Source organism: Podarcis pityusensis, assembly GCF_964106645.2.
Source record: "Podarcis pityusensis genome assembly, chromosome: 11".
Lineage (NCBI taxonomy): Eukaryota > Metazoa > Chordata > Lepidosauria > Squamata > Lacertidae > Podarcis > Podarcis pityusensis.
In genome coordinates this window covers 45,723,553-45,743,681 of record NC_138036.1, presented here as the reverse complement: position 1 = coordinate 45,743,681, position 20,129 = coordinate 45,723,553, and positions in this window count along the sequence as shown.

Here is a 20,129-nt window from a genome sequence, read left to right as displayed (position 1 = left end):
CCCTATATAGTCTTAAAATTGTGGGCAAGATATGGTTTGCCCTGGGTCCTTTCACTTGTTGGAGGAGCCACCTGAGGAGTCACATGTTAGCCACTCCTGATATGAGACACTCCCCTCTTCTCCAGCACTTCACTACGATCTGTGGCATCCTACTTTCCACCCAGTTTAAGGCAATGCAAGTTGTCCCCTGAATCCTTATGGGCTGGATCTACACTGATTTTAAAAAACGCTATAGGAAAAAATGCTATAAAAGCTCTCAATGCAAAACCGGTTGGTGACAGTTCATAGCTCTACAACACCATCTGGTGTCACATGTTTAGAACACAGTTATAACAATATAATTGATGAGTGTAGCTGAGTCCCATGATTAGAGATGCTTGTCCAAGCCAAGAAGATCAGGCTAACCAGCCAGAAGGGAAGTGGGTGGGTTGATCTATTGGGGTCTAGCTGTCTCAACATATACTGGGATATCCTCTGTGTTTAGGCAATGAAAAAAACAGGGAAGGAGAAGACAGCTACTGTCCTTGGTCTTCAAACCAAAGCTGAGTTTTCCCCAACCTGGGAGATGTAGCAGAAGGCATCCATTTTCTTATTTTCTTTTTCATATAATGTGCACTTTTTTATTTATTTTGATCAGCTCTAAATAGACCCATCTTCCAGTTTCTTCTATCAGAACTCATAAGCACAGTTCTCCCTTCAATGCAGGCTTCCTTATTCTGCTTGCTTTACTCCCCAGAGACTGCTCCTGAACAGATTGCTGTTGTTCTTTCTTCACTGCAAATGCATGCTTGCGGGGTTGGATGTTGACAGCTTTTACAGGAGACGCTTCCTTGGAAAAGCTTTCCGTTGCATCTTTTCCTTCCTCAAAGCACTTTTCCTGATCTCCATCCCCATCCCAGTAAAAGCCAACTGATAAATGTTGTCTGGCAAAGTAGATGGGCCCAGAGCCTGATTTTAGTCTGAATGTGGCAGCAGGAGTCAGGTCAAGTCCCACTAAGGTAAGACACTGGGAGCACAGAAAGTTTCATGGTTGCTACACACATTGCAGTCAATGCCTTGCTGTCCTGCCGATCACAAGACCACTCCTCTGGGTTGCGTGGCGATTCCCACCCCCCACCCCCAGTTGGGATAAATAAAGACACAGGACACCAGAATTTTAGGTTGATGGGCGAAAAATGGCCACAACTTTATTGGTTACAGGTAAGAGCGGTATTGGCTTTAGGCATTGGTCCTATTGGACTATCCGGCATAGAACCGGAAAGGGTTAACACCAACAGGGGGAGCTCCTGAGATGCACATCCCTAGGCACTCCCCTGAGATGCACATCTCTAGGCACTCCAGCTCGGGGGGGGGGGCGCTTTAGGCCCTAGCCTCCATAGGTTTCGGACGAGGCAATGCCCCCCGGAATCCTTTATTGGACTACCCTTAAATATTTGGGGGTTGCTGCAATCGAAGAAAAAACCTAGGAAATAAAAAAAAAGCCAAGGCCAAAATCCCTGCACGGCCAAGGCAAAACCTGAAAGTGAGCAGGAACAAGATACCACCTAAACCGCAGCTGGAACGAGGCATGAAAGGGGCGATCTCGGGCCGCGCTGTCCTTAAGTGACCCTAGCCCCACCCCTGCAGCCAGCCGATTGGCTGGCCCAGGGGATGACGCGGCCCGAGGATTCCCCTGATCGCATGGGGCCACAGCCAGCCCCGCGCGGGTGATGGTGGGCGTGAGCCCGCAACCCCCCCTCCTCCTTATGTCGGGAGTGGCTATATCAAACATGCAGGTTAGGTTCTCCCCACCTAGCTGACCTCCCCCGATTACACAGGTAGGCTTCTCTGATCTACAGCTTTCAGTGGTGATCATACTGTCCTCTAGTTTAGAGAGGGGATCTTAAGCTTCCCAAACAAACAAAATGACAACAAAACAATGCACAACCTGAAAGGGAGCTGTTTTTCAAAATCCTCACCTCTCTGGATTTTGTGATGAAATTATCCAACCATATAACATGTACAAAAAAATGCACATATTGCTTAAAATAACAACAACAAAAACATAAAACCTGCATTATATCAGGTGAAGTTGCTTGCAAAAATGTGCATATTGGGCAAGGTTGCATACAAAAATGTGGAATCACATTTGCAGTTAAATGTTGGACTATGGTTATAAAGGAGATTTAATAGAATTGGATTAACAGAGAAGATGCAGAAGAAATAAGTTAATATAAAGACCAACAAATGGGAGGGGGGAAATCCATGGTAATTTATGGAATTGTTTTTTTCATTTTTCATTTTGATTGATGATTGTTTGTAAATTTGAAAATTTAAAAATTAAAAAAAAGATTGCATACAAAAATGTGTAGATTAGTAGAAATTCTCCTTAAAACGCCATCCTAGACTCCTTTGAGAAGAAGGGTGGGATAAAAAATTTAGTAAATTAAAATGCAGTTGAAACTTCATGCAGATTGGTTGTTGTTGTCACTAAAAACAAACTACTGGAGAAATGTGGAGAACTGAATTTAAGTTGGGGAAAACAAGGAGAAGAACTGATTCATCCATCTGCAGTGAACCGTAAGTATAGGAAAGGTGTGTGGATCAGTCATTTAACCAAATATGTGACATTTTTAATTCATAAACAAGCTTTCAGGCTATTTGTCACAGCGCTGTCAGGCAAGGAATGTCTGGTGCTAGGACTTAACTCTTTATTGTCCAAAGTACACTTACAAGTTAGGAAAGGCATGTCCATCAGTCCTATGTCTCTCAGCTACTCCCAGGTGTGCATCCGATGAGGCGGTTGCATCAACAGAGAAGCCCTGCCCCAACCTCGGTTTATTTATCTCCCACACACGAACTACTCACAAGCAGGTGAAGACAATGCCTACATGTAACCTGTTGCTGCTCCTCATGCTTCAATCCTTTCCTGGTTGTGGGAGACAGTGGAGCAGGAGAGGGGAGCTGTGGAAGCCCTTGACTCTGCTTCAGCCTAATCTGTCTCTCCCTCCTCCTGCAACTTCTGTCTCCAGTCCTGTTCAGGACATCGGTCCTGAAAGACCTACATTGGCTCTCAGTACGTTTCTGAGCACAATTCAAAGTGTTGGTGCTGACCTTTAATGCCCTAAACAGCCTCGGCCCAGTATACCTGGGCATCTCCACCTCCATCGTCCAACCCGGACACTGAGTTGCAGCTCCGAGGGTCTTCTGCTGGTTCTCTCACTAAGAGAAGTGAAGTTACAGGGAACCAGGTCTTCTCAGAAGTGACACCCACCCTGTGGAATGCCCTCCCACCAGATGTCAAGGACATAAACAACTACCTGACTTTTAGAAGACATCTGAAGACAGCCCTTTTTAGGGAAGTTTTTAATGTTTTTAGGGATGTTTTACCATGTTTTAGTACAGTGGTACCTCGGGTTACATACACTTCAGGTTACATACGCTTCAGGTTACCGACTCCGCTAACCCAGAAATAGTACCTCGGGTTAAGAACTTTGCTTCAGGATGAGAACAGAAATCATGCGGCAGCGGCACGGCGGCAGCAGGAGGTCCCATTAGCTAAAGTGGTGCTTCAGATTAAGAACAGTTTCAGGTTAAGAACAGACCTCAGAACGAATTAAGTACTTAACCCGAGGTACCACTGTATTCTGTTGGGAGCTGCCCAGAGTGGCTGGGGAGACCCAGCCAGATGGGCAGGGTATAAATAATAAAATATTACTTTTATTATTTTTATTACACCAGCCTGATCTATCTCTTCCTCTTCCTGAACCTGTGATTCACTCTGCCTCTGACCTGCAACTTCTCCTGCATCTGACTCTTGTCTCCTGGCTGTTACACACACACACCCAGATCACTGATCCATTCTTCCAAGTCAGTCTCCAATCCTGCTTCTCCCACTCATCAGTATCCAGTCGCCACCCCTCATTGTCCAGCCAGTCGCTGACAGTATTGGAGAAAAATTCACTGGGCAAGACTGCCTTGAATTTGAAGAAGTGTATCTGAAGAAGTGTGCTTGCACACGAAAGCTCATACCAAGAACTAACTTAGTTGGTCTTAAAGGTGCTACTGGAAGGATTTTTTTTATTTTGAATTTGAAGAGTGCATTCTGAGTCACCACCAAATTATTGACTTTTTTTAAAAAAAAAGAAATGTAACAATAACATTATTATTTTCCTAAGAAACAATTGGAGAAGCAAGTGCACGATGCTGAAAGGAAGAAAAGAACAGGGGAAAGATTGCATTGGTTCTTCCATCCCTGCAGATTAGAACACAAAATTGAATCACAGAAATAACCATGCTTAAAATTATGGTCTCTCTTCACATTGCTCTTAGCTTGTTTTGTCTGAGATTTTAATAAGTTTTAAGGCCAGACGGGACTACTACAAGCCTCTAAGCTTGACCTCCAGAATAACACAGGTCATGGAATTTCCTCTGAATCCTGTCTGGAGGGAATCATTTTTCTTTACTTTATAAGCCGACGTGTTGCAAGGCAACCATTTGAGAATGAAACGCAGTGTTTTTGGACACCTCCTGTTTTAATAACCACAGAACCAAGATGCTGAAACTGTGTGTGAGAGAGACATGTAAAAGACAATCAACCCAACCTAACTAACACAATCTGCATGCAGAAACAGAGTTTATGTCAGCTGCATCTTGCTTTAACACTGCTCCATGTTTTACTGGTACCAAGGTGCACCACCTCACTGCTATCCAGAGCATGCTCTTGTCTCCTACAGCTTCACTTCAGATGTTACTGTGCCAGGTAAGATATTGAGTCCACATGACCAAGGAAGCAAACCATTGTGTCCCCTAGGTGCCCTCTCTAAACTTACCTTAGGATCTACATTTTCCCTCTTTTATCTAGAGCAGGGATGGAGCGAAGGTAAATCAGGATCTCCTAGGAGTTCTTAAGAGTGATTTGCAGTTGATCAGTAAGGATTCTGACTCCCACGAGCAACCACAACATCCACAACAATAATATTATTATTTATACCTTGCCCATCTGGCTGGGTTGCCCCAGTCAAAAAAGATTCCACCTACCTCAAAATTAGACTACAGTGGTACCTCAGGTTAAGAACTTAATTCATTATGGCGGTCCGTTCTTAACCAGAAACTGTTCTTAACCTGAGGTACCACTTTAGCTAATGGGGCCTCCTGCTGCTGCCACACTGCCACCACGCGATTTCTGTTCTCATCCTGAAGCAAAGTTCTTAACCCGAGATACTATTTGTGGGTTAGCGGAGTCTGTAACCTGAAGCATCTGTAACCCAAGGTACCACTGTACTGGGAACTACTGGGATGAAAACTTGTGAGAAGGAAGCCAGGAGCGAATTTTTGTGTGATAGAACAGCAAGCTTGGTTCTGGTAAAGCCTCTCCTCCTCCTGGAGGGGAGGTGTTGTGGGCGGGACACGATTTCTGCGTCACGCAGGGGGCATTATGCCCCCTGCCCCACTCACCTGGCTGGTGCACCATGCCCACAGGTAGGCGCCCAGCCGGGCGGCTTGGTGGGGGCGTGGTTTGCGGTTTAAGATACCGCCGCGCCAGCCATTCGCCTCACTTTTCACCTTCTCGTCGCGAATCAAGTCAGAACGGGACGTCGCTTTCGTAGGCTCACCTGCACGTGGCTTAGATTCGGAGAAAAAGGAGCCTCTTGGGCTTGGGTGGCGGTTAGGCATTGGAATGTGTTGTTGGTGTGTGGAAGGGCAAGGTGTGGCCATCGCCTATCCCTTCAAATTTGGGTATTCCGTTAAAGGAATCCGGCAGTCGTGGATCCTGTCCGATGCCTGTGTGGCGGGGGGCCATGGCACGACCCTCGGTGACATCAGGGGAGAGCTTATAGTTGTATTAGCATCAACAGGCTCCCCCTACTGGTGAATAGCTCCTCTTTAGGCTCACCCCTCTTTGAGTGGGTGGAATCAATCTTTTGTGGTCCAATGCCTAAGCCAATACCTTCTCACTTGCTGTAATCAATAAAGTTGTGGCCTTTTCTTGCCCATTAACCTTATACACTGTGTCCGTGTGTCTTTATTCCACAAAGCGGGGATCGGGTCCTCGAACCACAATGAAAAATTCCTGGGCTGAGCATGTGCTCATTTTAATAGTAACTTCCCCCCAACCCACACCATTTTTTTACCTGGTTCATGGAGCTCCAATAGTGGATGTCCTGTGGATGAAGGATTGACCTTGTTGTCCTGAACAGTTCTGTTCCAGTCCTGTTTATGTTGACCCGTTAGGATAGTCAACCCCTGAAGCTTATGGAACAGACTTTTCTTCTAATAGCTTTGGGTGGTTATTTATATGATCTGGCAGGATGTTACATTGAACCTTAATTGATAACTGGAGTAGACAGTTATTCTAGGAGGTGGTCATGACAGCCCCAAGGCATTCTCTCCCAGCTGACTACCAGAATTCAGCCCACTTGATGATTTAATGGAGCAACGAAGGAAGACAGCCTGGGTGTAGGTGGAGAAAAGAACATGGCTAATCCAAACAAACGGCTTAGAGTTCATTTAAGGGTCTATTGCTTTTAAATCGCCCATTGCCCTTTTGGTTGGGAAAACTCCAGTCAAGAGAACTCTGAAACAGCATGCAGGGGAAGGAGAGGAAGATTAGTCCATCTGGTAAGCCAAAAAGCTCATACTGGCGGCATGATCAGAAGAGCATGATGTTGCATTTACATACCGCCCTATCATAAAGAATATCAAAGCAGTTTACTATAATATCTATATAAAGGTAAAGGGGCCACTGACCGTTAGGTCCAGTTGTGACCGACTCTGGGGTTGCAGCGCTCATCTCGCTTTATTGGCAGAGGGAGCCAGCGTACAGCTTCCGGGTCATGTGGCCAGCATGACTAAGCCGCTTCTGGCAAACCAGAGCAGCGCACGGAAACGCCGTTTACCTTCCCGCCACTCTTCTACTTGCACTCTGATGTGCTTTCAAACTGCTAGGTGGGCAGGAGCTGGGACCAAACAATGGGAGCTCATCCCATTGTGCAGATTCGAACCGCTGACCTTCTGATCGGCAAGCCCTAGGCTCTGTGGTTTAACCCACAGCGCCACCCGCGTCCCATTAATATTAAGATCTATATACTGCATAATAAAACATATAAAAATTAAATCAAAGACCATCAACTAAGTATTATGGAAAGATGCTTTCTTACTTGTGTGCATAAGCCTGGCAGTAGAGAAAACATCTCAGCAGGCATTTAAAGGTTGAAGCTTAAGGTTGTCAGAGAAAAGTGAACTAGCAAGTATCTTACAAACTACAACAAAATGCACTTGACGTTCCTGCTGAAACCATCTGTTGATATGGACAGGAGTGAGCCCACTCTTCCTGAAATCATGCAATGCTCTGTCTTCCTGCAAGTCCTAACCTAGGCTCAAGATCACCTATCTATTAGCTACAGAGAGCCCTGAGAACTTAAGCATCTTTCACAAGAAGCAGAACAGCTGAAGACTAGACTTCTCCTTCTTTGTTGCTGAACAAAAATAATTCAGTGGGGGGTTTTTTGGTTGTTGTTGTACTCTGGGAAACTGCCATTCTAGGATCATCCTCTTCTTTCACGAGTCTGCAGATATGCATAGAGATGCTTGTTCTGAGCAAGCGAGATAACACAGCAACATCAAAGACAGCAATCTGCAGGACCATGAGGATCCAGGAATTGGCAGCGAACCCCCTGCTGGGCCGTGGGCTTCAGCAGGTACCTAATGATGCTAATCCCTGGAACCACCTTGCTGTTTTCAGTATGTCTCCTCAACCTTTGCCCATTTTGGCTGGGACTGAACACCCAGGAGAAAATGTTTGCTTGGTTGCTTTATAATGCACCTTTTTCTTCCTCTCTGGAAGAGGGCCCTGTTTAGTTTGTTTGAAGGAGTCAGTACAGAGACCACTACTTGGTTCTTTTCTCCTTTGAAGCCTTCAGTTGAGCCCCAGCTTCAGTTTCAGAGCACCCATTTTTTATTCTAATGTGTGTGTGTTTTTGTCAAAGTAGTTTACTTGTAGATGGTGCCAGCTCTGAGATTCCTTTTGCAATCTGGTTCCCAGCTGCCAGTCAGGACTGAAAGTGTTCTGGCTGACATCCAAAAGGGACCTTGTGGATTCTCTTTGACATAGCTTTCAATTTTATTCATCATGGCATCCTTCTTGCATGGACTGAGAATCTGGAGGCCTGCTTTGTGCCTTCAAGCCTTCCAGAAAGTTGTACTATTCTGAACTAGTCTGTAGCTCATCCTTTGCACCACTTCAAATCATGAGGAGAGATTCTCCATAATTATAGAGTGAATTGTCATCAGTATACTGACATGGGGGGGTGAATCAATTTTGGTTTATCGTTTTTCCAGTCGTAAGTTCAGTTCTCCACATTCCTGCATTTCTGTAATTTGTTTTCTTAAGTCCTCATAAAACAATCATCAGCATTTCAGGGCAAAATTCTCCTAATATCCATATTTTGTATGCAATTTGACTTAATATACATATTTTTTCAAATAATTTCCTCTAATTGTAATATTATGTATACTGTCCTATAATATTTTGATCAGAAAGTTGAGATAATTTTGATCTGGTTTAGTATTTTAACTTTTGCATGTTTATTGTTTTTATTCTTTTAGCACTTTGAGACTTTTTACAATCAAGCAATGTAGAAAATTTAATGAAATAAATAAATAAATAGCTATACATATTATCTGATTGGAGAACTGCATCCCAAAGTTCAGAGAACAGCGAATTTCCAATGATAGTAGTGTTTCGGTCTGCATATTCATTTCACAACATTTGAATAAGCCTGGTGAGCTTTAAAATTTGAACAATTCTCACATATGTATTATGATATACATTCTTATCTCCTAAAGTAACCAGAATATAAGCAGATATGTACAGCAATGTATATAGCTGTATGGCACTTATTATGTATTAATACATATAAAATTATGCTGCAGAAATGTAATACAGTATAATATTATATGTCCTTCAAATTTATAATTTCTCCCACTCACTGGCTAGCCATCTAGCTTCAAGGAGAGGATCTGTAGATCAAAGATTAGACTCCAGCTCCCTGTGAACAGGTGAGAAGTCATTTAAGATGAAACGTTGATTATACGTCCTCAAATAAGCAGATAAAAACCAATGGAGTGATTTGCTGCCTTCAGAAGATTCCATTCCAAATTCCAATGCCAATATAAGTGAAATATTGAGCCAAAGGAAAACGGCTGAAGCACTTCACAAGATTAAGCAACGCCTCATGAGTTGCTAAACATTGTTAAGTTGTTAAGCAAAGACTTTCTCACAAACAGCTATAGCAATGATATGTGATATATGTTTGTTTATCTCCTTCCTTGAGAGGTAAGAAATTCAAGGTAACCTTTTCCAGTCAGCTTCCATCGTGTCCTTGTTTTAAAAAATGTTTCCAGGCAAAGGTATAGAGATAACAAGCCATAGCAACAGCAGGCATGGGCAATGCAGTTGCAATGGGAAATGAGATCATACTAGGCATCTTTCTGTACTTGCCACAGAATAGTAGAGTCAAAAGAAACTCCAAGGGCCATCTACACTCTAGTAGGACCCTGGCAGAGACACATGCCCAACTGGCATGTTCTCTCCCTCCTGGTCAATTGTTCAGGAGCTTCAGGAGCTTTCTTCAGCCCGAACATCACAGCGACCGATGCCAACAGACATCGGCACATTTAGGGATCCGCAGAATTTGCACAGCTTGTGTAACAGACCTCAGCAACTCAGCATTTTGGCTAACCTACTTTATTTACATATAAACACACACGGAGCACTGCAACATGGCTCCCTCTCTCTCTAGCATCAGACAGCAAAGAGAAAATGAACAAAGGACAATAGTCCCACTTCACAGAACACAGGAATACAAACATCCTGTCTCCATCACTTTCCACTTTGTGGAGTCAAAACATACACCGTCATGTGAAAGACAAAAATCCCATGACTGCAATCATGGAGCAGGAATTCTAACAGTTCAACCCCTTGCAATGCAAGAATCACAGCTAAAGAATCTCTGACAAATGACCATCCAACCTATGTTTAAAACCCTCCAACGAAGCTATACCATTTGTAGTGGTATAGTTGTTGTTCAATCCAACATCTTTAAGAGTAAATTTCTACCCCCCTGAGGTGCATTCTTCAATTGTCTGCCAAAACAGACAGATGCCAACCAAGTCATTGTTTCAGCAGCCTCTAATATTTCTACTATAATCCTTTGTATAAGGATCTGCTTTAATAAGTCCTGCTATATAGATTTCTATCCATATCATTGAGAAATATATAGAGTGCATACACTGATCCAGCATAAACAGGAATAAGCCACTGAAAGGATCATAAACTAGGGCATTACAAGGAAAAGGGGGGAAATGTTGCCAATATATAGTCTAACTGTAGTGAAAAACAAGAATGATTAGAACATATACTAAAGTACCAACCACAATTTATTGGTATAAATATTATATAACTGCTTTTTAAAAATACTTTGTTAATCTAATAATATCCTTTCTTTCTTTCAATCAATGCAACACCAGGCATTAAAAAGATATTCATAGTAAAGCAACAGTCTTTTGTATATTTCTAGTATAGTCCTGTGCAAATCAACACAAAAGGGCATTCCTTTCAATTAATGAGATCTACTCCAGAGTAAATGTCTCTAGAGGTGCATCTTTAAACTATTTATATTTACTACTATTTGGTGTTATATCACAGGTCCTATGTTTTTCTCTTTAAACATTCTGTCATATATTTCGTGTAGAATAGGATCTTCTCTTAAGAGTGTTAGGACCTCAATTCACTTTATCAGTGAAGGCATGCAACATCCACAATGATATTTCATTTTTTAAGAAGGCATTTTGTTGTTGTTGTTGAAAAAGGAGTTGGAACCATGGGACACAGATAATTTTTCCCTATGCTGCATGTTTTTAAACTTACGTGCTTTGGCACTGATCTACTAGTTTTCTTCCAACACATGTTCCTGCAAACTTCACATTTGCTCAATTATTTGCTTGCTGTACCTATTAGAATCTCTGCCAAATTTTAAATTAATTAAATTTGGTATTGTAAGGCTCTACAGCTGAGTAGCGCAATATTGTCTAAATGCTAATTTGGTGTTTGCTCAGACACTTCTCAAAGCCTCCATCTTCCCAAGTTGGATATTCTGTTAAATCTGGGTGTTGCTGTTTTTTTTATTAAAATAAAAATAAACAGCCTAGGGCCCTAAGTGTTGATTTGTTTCCCATGTTTTGCCATTTGCTATGAAGGTAGCCTAACTCTTCTTCTGCCACCATTCTGTGTGAAGTTTTATAGAAAGAAAAAAAGAGGGGGGAAAGAATGAGAATGGTAAACAACATTTCCCTCTAGGAATAAATTTAATAGAAAAAAAAAAGAGAGAGAGAGAGAGAGAGAGAGAGAGAGAGAGAGAGAGAGAGAAGGTCAAGCCTGAGCAAAATTCCATGACAATATTTACGTACTCTCAATAGGCTCCAAAACATATTTTCAGTAACTGGTTGGTTTTTTTACAGAAACCAAATGAACAATAGCTTAAGGAAGCAAATCAAAATGGTACTCGTGCCTTCTTGCAGTGCTTTAGACTTGAGAAGAGTCCTCACATTGCCTGGGATTCGAAGTTCCATGTCATTGCTAGTTCCTTGTGCCCTTGGGGACTCTGGGCACTTATATCTTAACTAGTAGCCTCCACCACATGACAAACCCAGTTTAAAACTGAGGGAACTTTCTAACGTTATATGGCATTACAGTAGTAGCCTACCATTCAAAGGACAAGAGCTCAAAATCTCATTGGATATGCTCGATTCTTTGTGCATGCTTAAAGCAGTTATTTGGTGCCAGGTCATTGTATGAGAGAAAAGATCACATGGGCATTTTCAACAGCAAGTTTACTATGAACATACCTTCACTAGAACTCTGGTGCAGTGAAACGGCTCAGTAAATATCACTGGGGAACAAAAAATTTGTTGCATTGACACCTGCAGTTGTTCTAACCTAATTTCGACGTGCTGATTTCATATCTGAAGTTGGTTTTGTTCTGTAAGCTCTAGGTTTTTTTTTGCAGTTCATGTTTTTCGCTTTTCACCATAATCTTTGTTTTTCACAATGCATGAATTCAATATTTTATAAAACACATAGCCAAAGTAGTACAATATGAGTATGAATGTAAGTTCTTAACCTGAAGCACTATTTCTGGGTTAGCGGAGTCTGTAACCTGAAGCGTATGTAACCTGAAGCGTATGTAACCCAAGGTACCACTGTACCGCAGGTGCATCTGGTGCTGCCATCCGGTCAGATAAGGTTTCAAGTGGAAAGAAAGGTGTGATGGAGAGGGTTTAGAAAGGTGGGGGGATATTTTTTTAAAAAAGAATTCTCCCAATCAAATTTCAATCTAAGCCAAAGACTTTTAGCTCTTAAAGCTCACATTCCTTTGAGGTAGACAAGTCTCCGGAGATAGTTTCCAAGCAAGAACTTGAAGAAATTCACCAGCTCTAACAAAATTGCAAAGACTTTTCAAGCTGTGAGGAGGTTACTATATTAAAACTAGAAGTGAAAACCAGCCCAACATTTGGAATGCAACTGCAGCCTTGCATTTTCTACTCAGCTAAATAAAACCAAAAGAAACAAACAAACAAAAATATTTATGCATCACAGATTTGTGCTGTGATGCTGGGTCCTAAAAGAGAAATTAGCATTTCATCTGGGCATGTTGACATCACACTATCGTGACTTGCTCTGTGGAATGCTAATGAAACAAAAATATTTTCTCTTAACCAACAGCAAATGGCTAAATGAAGATTTAAGTTTGAATTGAATACAGGGAAACCACGAGATGAATTTAAAGAACATAACATTATATGCAACCCTGTTGCATGTGAGCTGTTTGTTTGATAGATGGATAGATGGCAGATAGATAGATGTTCATCAAGATAGAGACAAAGCAGATGAGTTGACCGTATGAATAAAGAAAGAATGGTTCATATTGGTTAACAAAGCTGTGTGTTTATAAAGCAATAGAACAAATGGATTGCAAAAAGAAAAAGAAGCGAAGAAACAAATCATCAGCAAATGAACGACATTTTTTTAAAAAAAAAACTTTTAGCAACAGTTAGAGCACTGCGCATCAGACACAGATATACCGATTGATGAAACAATCACTTCACATAGCTATAGTAAGGTTTTTGCGGCAACCCGGATATGGAGATGTTACAGAGTGCTTAGATATGTGACAACAATGCTAGAAAGAAGTGCTTGGAGCGAATAATTAAGACAAGTAGAGTGTGTGAAATACCAGATTGCTAGAACAACAATCAATACATAAACATTAAGAAGAAAACAACTCACAGTCAGAGCTGCCATTGTATTAAATGAGGTTAAGACTCTCACTAGTAGACCAATCCTGTAGAGATTGGGGACTGTAGCAGAGAAACCACCTTTGCTGCAGTTCAGTTTTCCTTAATTTCTTCTCACACTGGCTGCAAAGGGAAAGTTAACTATGTCATCTCCAGGGTTTGTGCTGCTTTGGGGGAATATTAGGGCAATGGGGAAGAATAGAAAGGCTTTGGATCCTGTGGATCTGTGGCTTCCCCTTATCTCCACCCCTTTTGTCTCTTGCCTCTGGGCAAGAGGACCACCAAATGTTCTTGAGGGACTGGACTGAACAGGAGGAATGGGAAATGAGCCCTTGGCCAGATCAGCTCCTTTCAGAAAAGGAGGAAGAGTGGGAAGTTTGGCCCTCCCTGTCTCCAGCAGTTTCAGGAGGAGAGGGAGACAGGTGATGTACAGCTGAATGAGGAAATGCCTAGTTACGAGATAGTGGGGGATGAGGAGGGGGAAGTTGGAGAGCAGATGGCAGAGACCTCCCTGGAGAGTATGGGAGACCCTCCTAGTTCAAGGGCTCGCATTCAAGAACAGAGAATGTGAAGGGATGTGACTCCTGTGACTTCCCATAGGTTTCCAGGATGTTGTGGGAGACCGAAGAGGAGGGACTCAGAGCAGCCAACGTCTCCTATGCGTGGAGATCTGGATCTTTTGTCTTGCAACCAGATGACTGAATAAAAGAGCCAGTGTGGTGTAGTGGTTAAGAACGGTAGATTCGTAATCTGGTGAACCGGGTTCGCATCTCTGCTCCTCCACATGCAGCTGCTGGGTGACCTTGGGCTAGTCACACTTCTCTGAAGTCTCTCAGCCTCACTCACCTCACAGAGTGTTTGTTGTGGGGGAGGAAGGGAAAGGAGAATGTTAACCGCTTTGAGACTCCTTCGGGTAGTGATAAAGTGGGATATCAAATCCAAACTCTTCTTCTTCTTCTATAAAGCCATAAAATACGAACTGTTTGATCTTCTTACCTCTGACACTACTGAGGGAGGAGAGGATACTCCACGCCTGACATAGAGTGTCCAAGGGGTCTACCTCACTGGCTGAACAAATGCACCCCACTGGACAGTTCCAACGTGGAACAGGCAGTGGGTGGATGGGCTTTCTACCACCGCAACCAGGAGGCTTCTTCCCTCTCCATCTACAAAGAAAGAAGTCCACTGGCATCCCACCAGCATGTACAAGTGACATGAGCACATTGTCATGGAATATTGAGGTGGCCCAGACCTCTGCTGGAAAATTCCAGGCGGCCAAAGTCCCTCCCCCCAGCTGGTACCCCTGCATCCCCTCAGCCACACTCTCTAGAATTATTCCCTCCATAGATTTTGTAACAGAAGAGAAAAAATATATTACATATAAGCTATACAGTATTAGACATCCTCGTATATATATCCCCTGCCAGTGCTTCTTTTCAACCTTGCCTTCACCTTCTGTCTTCTTTTCATCCATTTCTTTTCATTTTATATTTTATTTGTTTATTCAAAATATTTCAGGATGCCTTTCCAGACACAAAGGTGGCTTAATAAAACCATAAAACAATTTCAATAAAATATCATAGTTTACATTCACAAAGGTTGCTGGCTCCCATTGTGGGAACATTTAAGGACCCATGATCGTCAACTGGCTGCACATTTTGAGGATGAAGTCACTCGGCTTCAGAGGGACTTAACTCTGCAGTTCTTGCAGTTTCGTTCAGCGTATCCAAGTCTGGTGTGTTGCGGGATCATTGTCAGTTTCTGCAGCCCAATGATATGGACAGGGTGCTTGTGGCCATGTCATGTGCCCTCTTGACCTCTATTCCTCTTGTCTTATTAAATAAAACAAAGGGGGTTTAACTGGCTGGATCCAGAGCATGGGGTGGGAATTGGAGACACTGTGTTTCAGTGCTTCTGGCCCTACCGATATGACCAAGTTCAGAGAGCAGCACTGGGAGAGCACAATTGTTCTATATTTATTGTGTTACTTCAGCTACTCATATCTGCGCAGGCTCTCTCTCTCTCTCTCTAATTTTTATTAATTTTTCTGTTTTGCAATTTAAAATACTAATTTAAACATCCTTAAAATACCAATGACTTCCCTTCCTCTTTTTCCATGGTTCATTTTGCATATCACAAATCCCTGCATATTTAACAAGAACTAAACCATTCAGTCTTCCTTTATTCCATCCATCAAAACTGTTGAATTTATCTTAATGCTTCCAGCGTTTTCAGTTGTACACAGTTCATTCCCATATATTCAATAAGCGTTTTCCAATCTTCTCTAAACATATGTTCTTCTTGTTCCCTTATTCTATATGTTAGGTCCACAAGCTGTGCATATTCCATCAGTTCAAGTTGCCATTCTTCTTTAGTTGGGACCTCGCTCGTTTTCCATTTTGGGGCTAACGAAACACGGGCCACAATAGTAGTATACATAAATAACCTTTTTTGACACCTGGGAATTTCAGTCTGACTTATCCCCAACAAAAAAGACTCTGGTGTGTGTGTGTTTTTAAGTACTTTTAAACATTTTTTTCAATTCATTATGGATTATTTATTTCCCAATACTCTTTTACCCTTTTACAAGTCCACCAGGACCCATATCTGTTCTAAGGGCAGGGAGTAATGGTATGCACCAGATGCTCTGTATCTATGAACATATGTTATGATGGCCTATTATATGCAACAGAGAGAAAACAAAGTGAAACAGAGCTGAGATAGTTGCTCTTTTACTCAGAGCTTTTGAGACCTACTGGATGAAGTGAAAAGTTCTCCATCAGCTGGCACCAACCTTCTCCAACATGGTACCCTCTAGACTTTTTGGACTACAGTTCCCATAATCCCTGGCTGTGCTGTCTGAAGCTAAGGGGAGTTGTAGTCCAACAACATCATGAGGACACCAGGTTGGGAAAGTTTAATATATACCAAGGCTGTGTTTATACAGTAGGGTTGCCATACTGAGACTGCTTTAATATTGCTACATCATGACTTATAATGAAGATCGGACAATTTCTACCAGACCTCTACTAATTCCTTAAAATAAAAGTTTGCAGTGGTGTTTCATAAAGTGCATAACGGCATGGTTAGGCTCTCAATCAATTCTTTGCCAGAATCGCAGACAAAAAAATAGAGCAGTTTTACACCATCTCACGGGCATCAGTAATTAGTAAGTTGACCCTGATACCTAGCTGTTTGCTATGAATATATTTTCCATCAAGTGGCTATCTGAAAGATTCTTCCCCCCTCCAAAAAAAGAGAACTAAACTGCTTTTTCTCCCCTCATCTCAGAACATTCAGGCTACATTATTTTTTGATACTTCGGCAAACTCTGAGAAAAGAGACTAAATAATTTATAGAGGCACCGAGGAGCTACCGCATAAAATAAAGATGAGTTATTCTTTCTGTCACAAAGAAAAAACAGTTAGCATTCAAATTCATTCACATTTGCCTATTGACTCCCAAAGATTGCTCCAGTTGCACATCTACATACAAAAATACTCCCACCTGAAGACAACAAGCCCACTTGATCAGCAGCAATCTTCAGCCAAATTGTTTGAAGAGGTAAGAGGAACACGCTGTCGTTGCATCCTAAGAAATCAGAGCCTCAGCTGGAAGCTCCAGGTGGGTTCAAGCCTCAGGCACAGATATAACTAATAGCCTACCCACGAAGACAGAATCCAAGCAGGAAAAGTTAGAGGTGCGCTGTTCTCTGATTTAAGCAAGCTATCTATGGCTGGATCTAGACACATCAAAGAAGCGTTTCAGTTCAACTCATTGCAAACTTTGTCTGAGAAATCGGGTTGGCAAAAACAGAACTCCACAGCGCCATCTGGTGTCATGGGGTGAGAATGCATAAACAATGCACATAAAGTGTTTTTTCTTTGCCAACCTTGCTGAGTCCCATGTTACATGGCTAGTGTATAAACAGAAAGCATTAGGCTTTATCGTCTTCTTTTTCTCTTTAAGTGTATATTACTATTACTAGAAGCTACAGCCTCTGCTCCATTTGCTTGCCAACCACACCTACCCACACCCCACCAAAGCTATCCTTCCCTTTACTCCTCAACAATGCCACACACACCTTTTTATTTTGGACAGGGGAGCTTTTAACCACTCAAGTACTTTTTTTAAAAAAAATGCTGTGATTCTTTTTTGGTATTGTAAGCTGCTTTATTGATTACAGCATTTGAGTTCTTGTAAACTCAATGATTTTTTTCTCTTTTAACTGAAGGACAGTATAGAAACATCTTAAACAACTAAGCAGGGGTCAGCAAACATTTTCAGCAGGGGGCCGGTCTACTATCCCTCAGCCCTTGTGGGGGGCCGGACTATATTTGGGGGGGGATTAATGAATTCCTATGCCCCGCAAATAACCCAGAGTTGCATTTTAAATAAAAGCACACATTCTACTCATGTAAAAACATGCTGATTCCCGGACAGTTTGCGGGACGGATTTAGAAGGCCATTGGGCCAGATCCGGCCCCAGGGCCTTAGTTTGCCTGCCCATGAAGTAAAGTAACATAGCTGTATTCACAAACTACTCCCACAACCTAATAATAATAATAATAATAATAATAATAATAATAATAATAGTACTCTGCCCAACTGACAGCCACTCTGGGGGGTTTCCAACATATATGAAAACATAATAAAACATTAAACATTACAAACATCCCTATACAGGGGTGCCTTTAGATGTCTTCTAAATGTCATATAGTTACTTATCTCCTTGACATCTGAAGGGAGGGCATTCCACAGGGCGGTGCCACTACCGAGAAGGCCCTCTGCCTGGTTCCCTGCAACCTCACTTCTCACAGTGAGGCAACTGCCAGAAAGCCCTCAGAGCTAGGTCTCCGGCCTATGCTTTGCAGGATCTTCACTCTGACTCACACAAAGCGAGGGTTGAGACCATGCCAATGAACTCAGTGAGGTATTATGAAAATAAGAAAGTGCAGATCTTTCAAAAAAATATTTAGTCTTCTGCATTCATACAAAGCATTTTATGTAAGTGTTGAACACACTGCACACACAAATGTGACAAAGGATGATTTCCACAGAGGGCATTTTTCCACTTGATAAGATTTTTAAAAAGGTATAAAATGCTGCAATGATTCCAGGAAAAGTCAGTGACATGTTCTGCAAATGTTAACGGGCTCATGTCTGCTCACTCTTTGTTTGTTGCAACCTTTTTCCGCCACACAATCATAGCAAAGCACTCAGCTTTCTTCTGACATTCAGAACTGAGGAATCAGTTCATACATCATTGTCAAAGGTACCTGCAAAGCCCACCCACACAATCAATTATTTGGAGAACAGATTGAGACAAAGAACATTTTCAGGTATCCCATGCCCATCATATGGTCTATGACAGGGATGTCCAACCGGTAGATCCCCGGCTGATCCTGGTAGATTGCAGGATCCTCATCGTGTACAAAAAGTTGCAGGGGGGAGCTAAAAAACCTCTGTGCAATCCACCCACCCCACACACGCTCCTCCTCCTCCAATGACAATGGGTAGATCACTGCCAGTTTTTTTTATACTGGGAGTAGATCACAGTCTCATGGAAGTTGGACATGCCTAGACTATGAAATATCTAGGGCAAGGATGGGCAATAGGATGACCAGGGTTTTCTCCCAATCCCTTTTTTTTTTATGGACTGCCAACCTTTAATGGAAAACACTTGGCATTATTCATTTTTTTATTTAAACAATTCATATAACACTGAACTACAATAGTCTGTAAGATGTGTACAAAAATATACAACTGAGAAAAGACAAAAAATCAGTCAAAACGATAAAATCAAGCTTCAGTTAAAATGCCAGGTGGAATAGAGAAACAAGTCTTCATTCCAGTACCTGGAAGTGCAATAAGGAGTCAGTCTGATTCAGTCCCTCAACCATGTCTGAAGCCAGGTTGAAATGGATCCTGTTGATTCATATCCTCCAGGAAATCCTGGAACTGCTAGTACAAAGTCACCTTTGGATGCAACCCACAGATTTTAGCTGGCAGTGTACAATTTTGCACAGGTGTTCATTTATTATACTGGCGCCTGTTAAAGGTAGCCTGGTTATCACCAAGGCCATTAATAGCTCAGTTTTATTTCCTTAGGGGATTCCCCTCCCGTTTTTGGCATTCGCTGTGTCTCAGTTAAAAGTATTACTAGCATCCATACTAGAAAATAATAATGCTCTAAAAATAATAATGCTCTAAAAATGTACTGCTTTAAAGAGTGGGTCAATACATTTTACAATAATCTTTCGGAAAACAGCAACACATTAATCTATCAAAAATGGGTAGACAATATTAAAATGTGTAAGTCAAACTTTAGACCAGGCAAGGATGCATTTTCCAAGGAGGTATCTTAGAAAAATCAATTCATCAAAATGTATGAACTAAAAAACAAAACAAAAGGAACGAAAAAAATACATATCAGTAGAACTAGCAATCTGCTAATACTGTAGCACCAAAATGCACTGCTTTATGGAAGGTAAGGAACTTGTAATATGTTCATTTTCAAACCATCTACTCAACAATTTTCATACCCCAGCTATCTCAGACTGCTTTATATTTATTTCTTATGCTCCTTGGAATGACTTGATCGTAGTCAAATGGGTCATAAAAACTGATAATGAAACTTGTATATATTCATTCACAACAACACTGTCCAAGAAATAAGAATGCACATCACAGTTTTTATAAGAAGCTCTAAAGCAAACAAAAGAAGTGAAATGTGTACAAAATCACAGTGCAGGATGGTTCAGATATATCTAAAAGAGATATATATCCTTTGA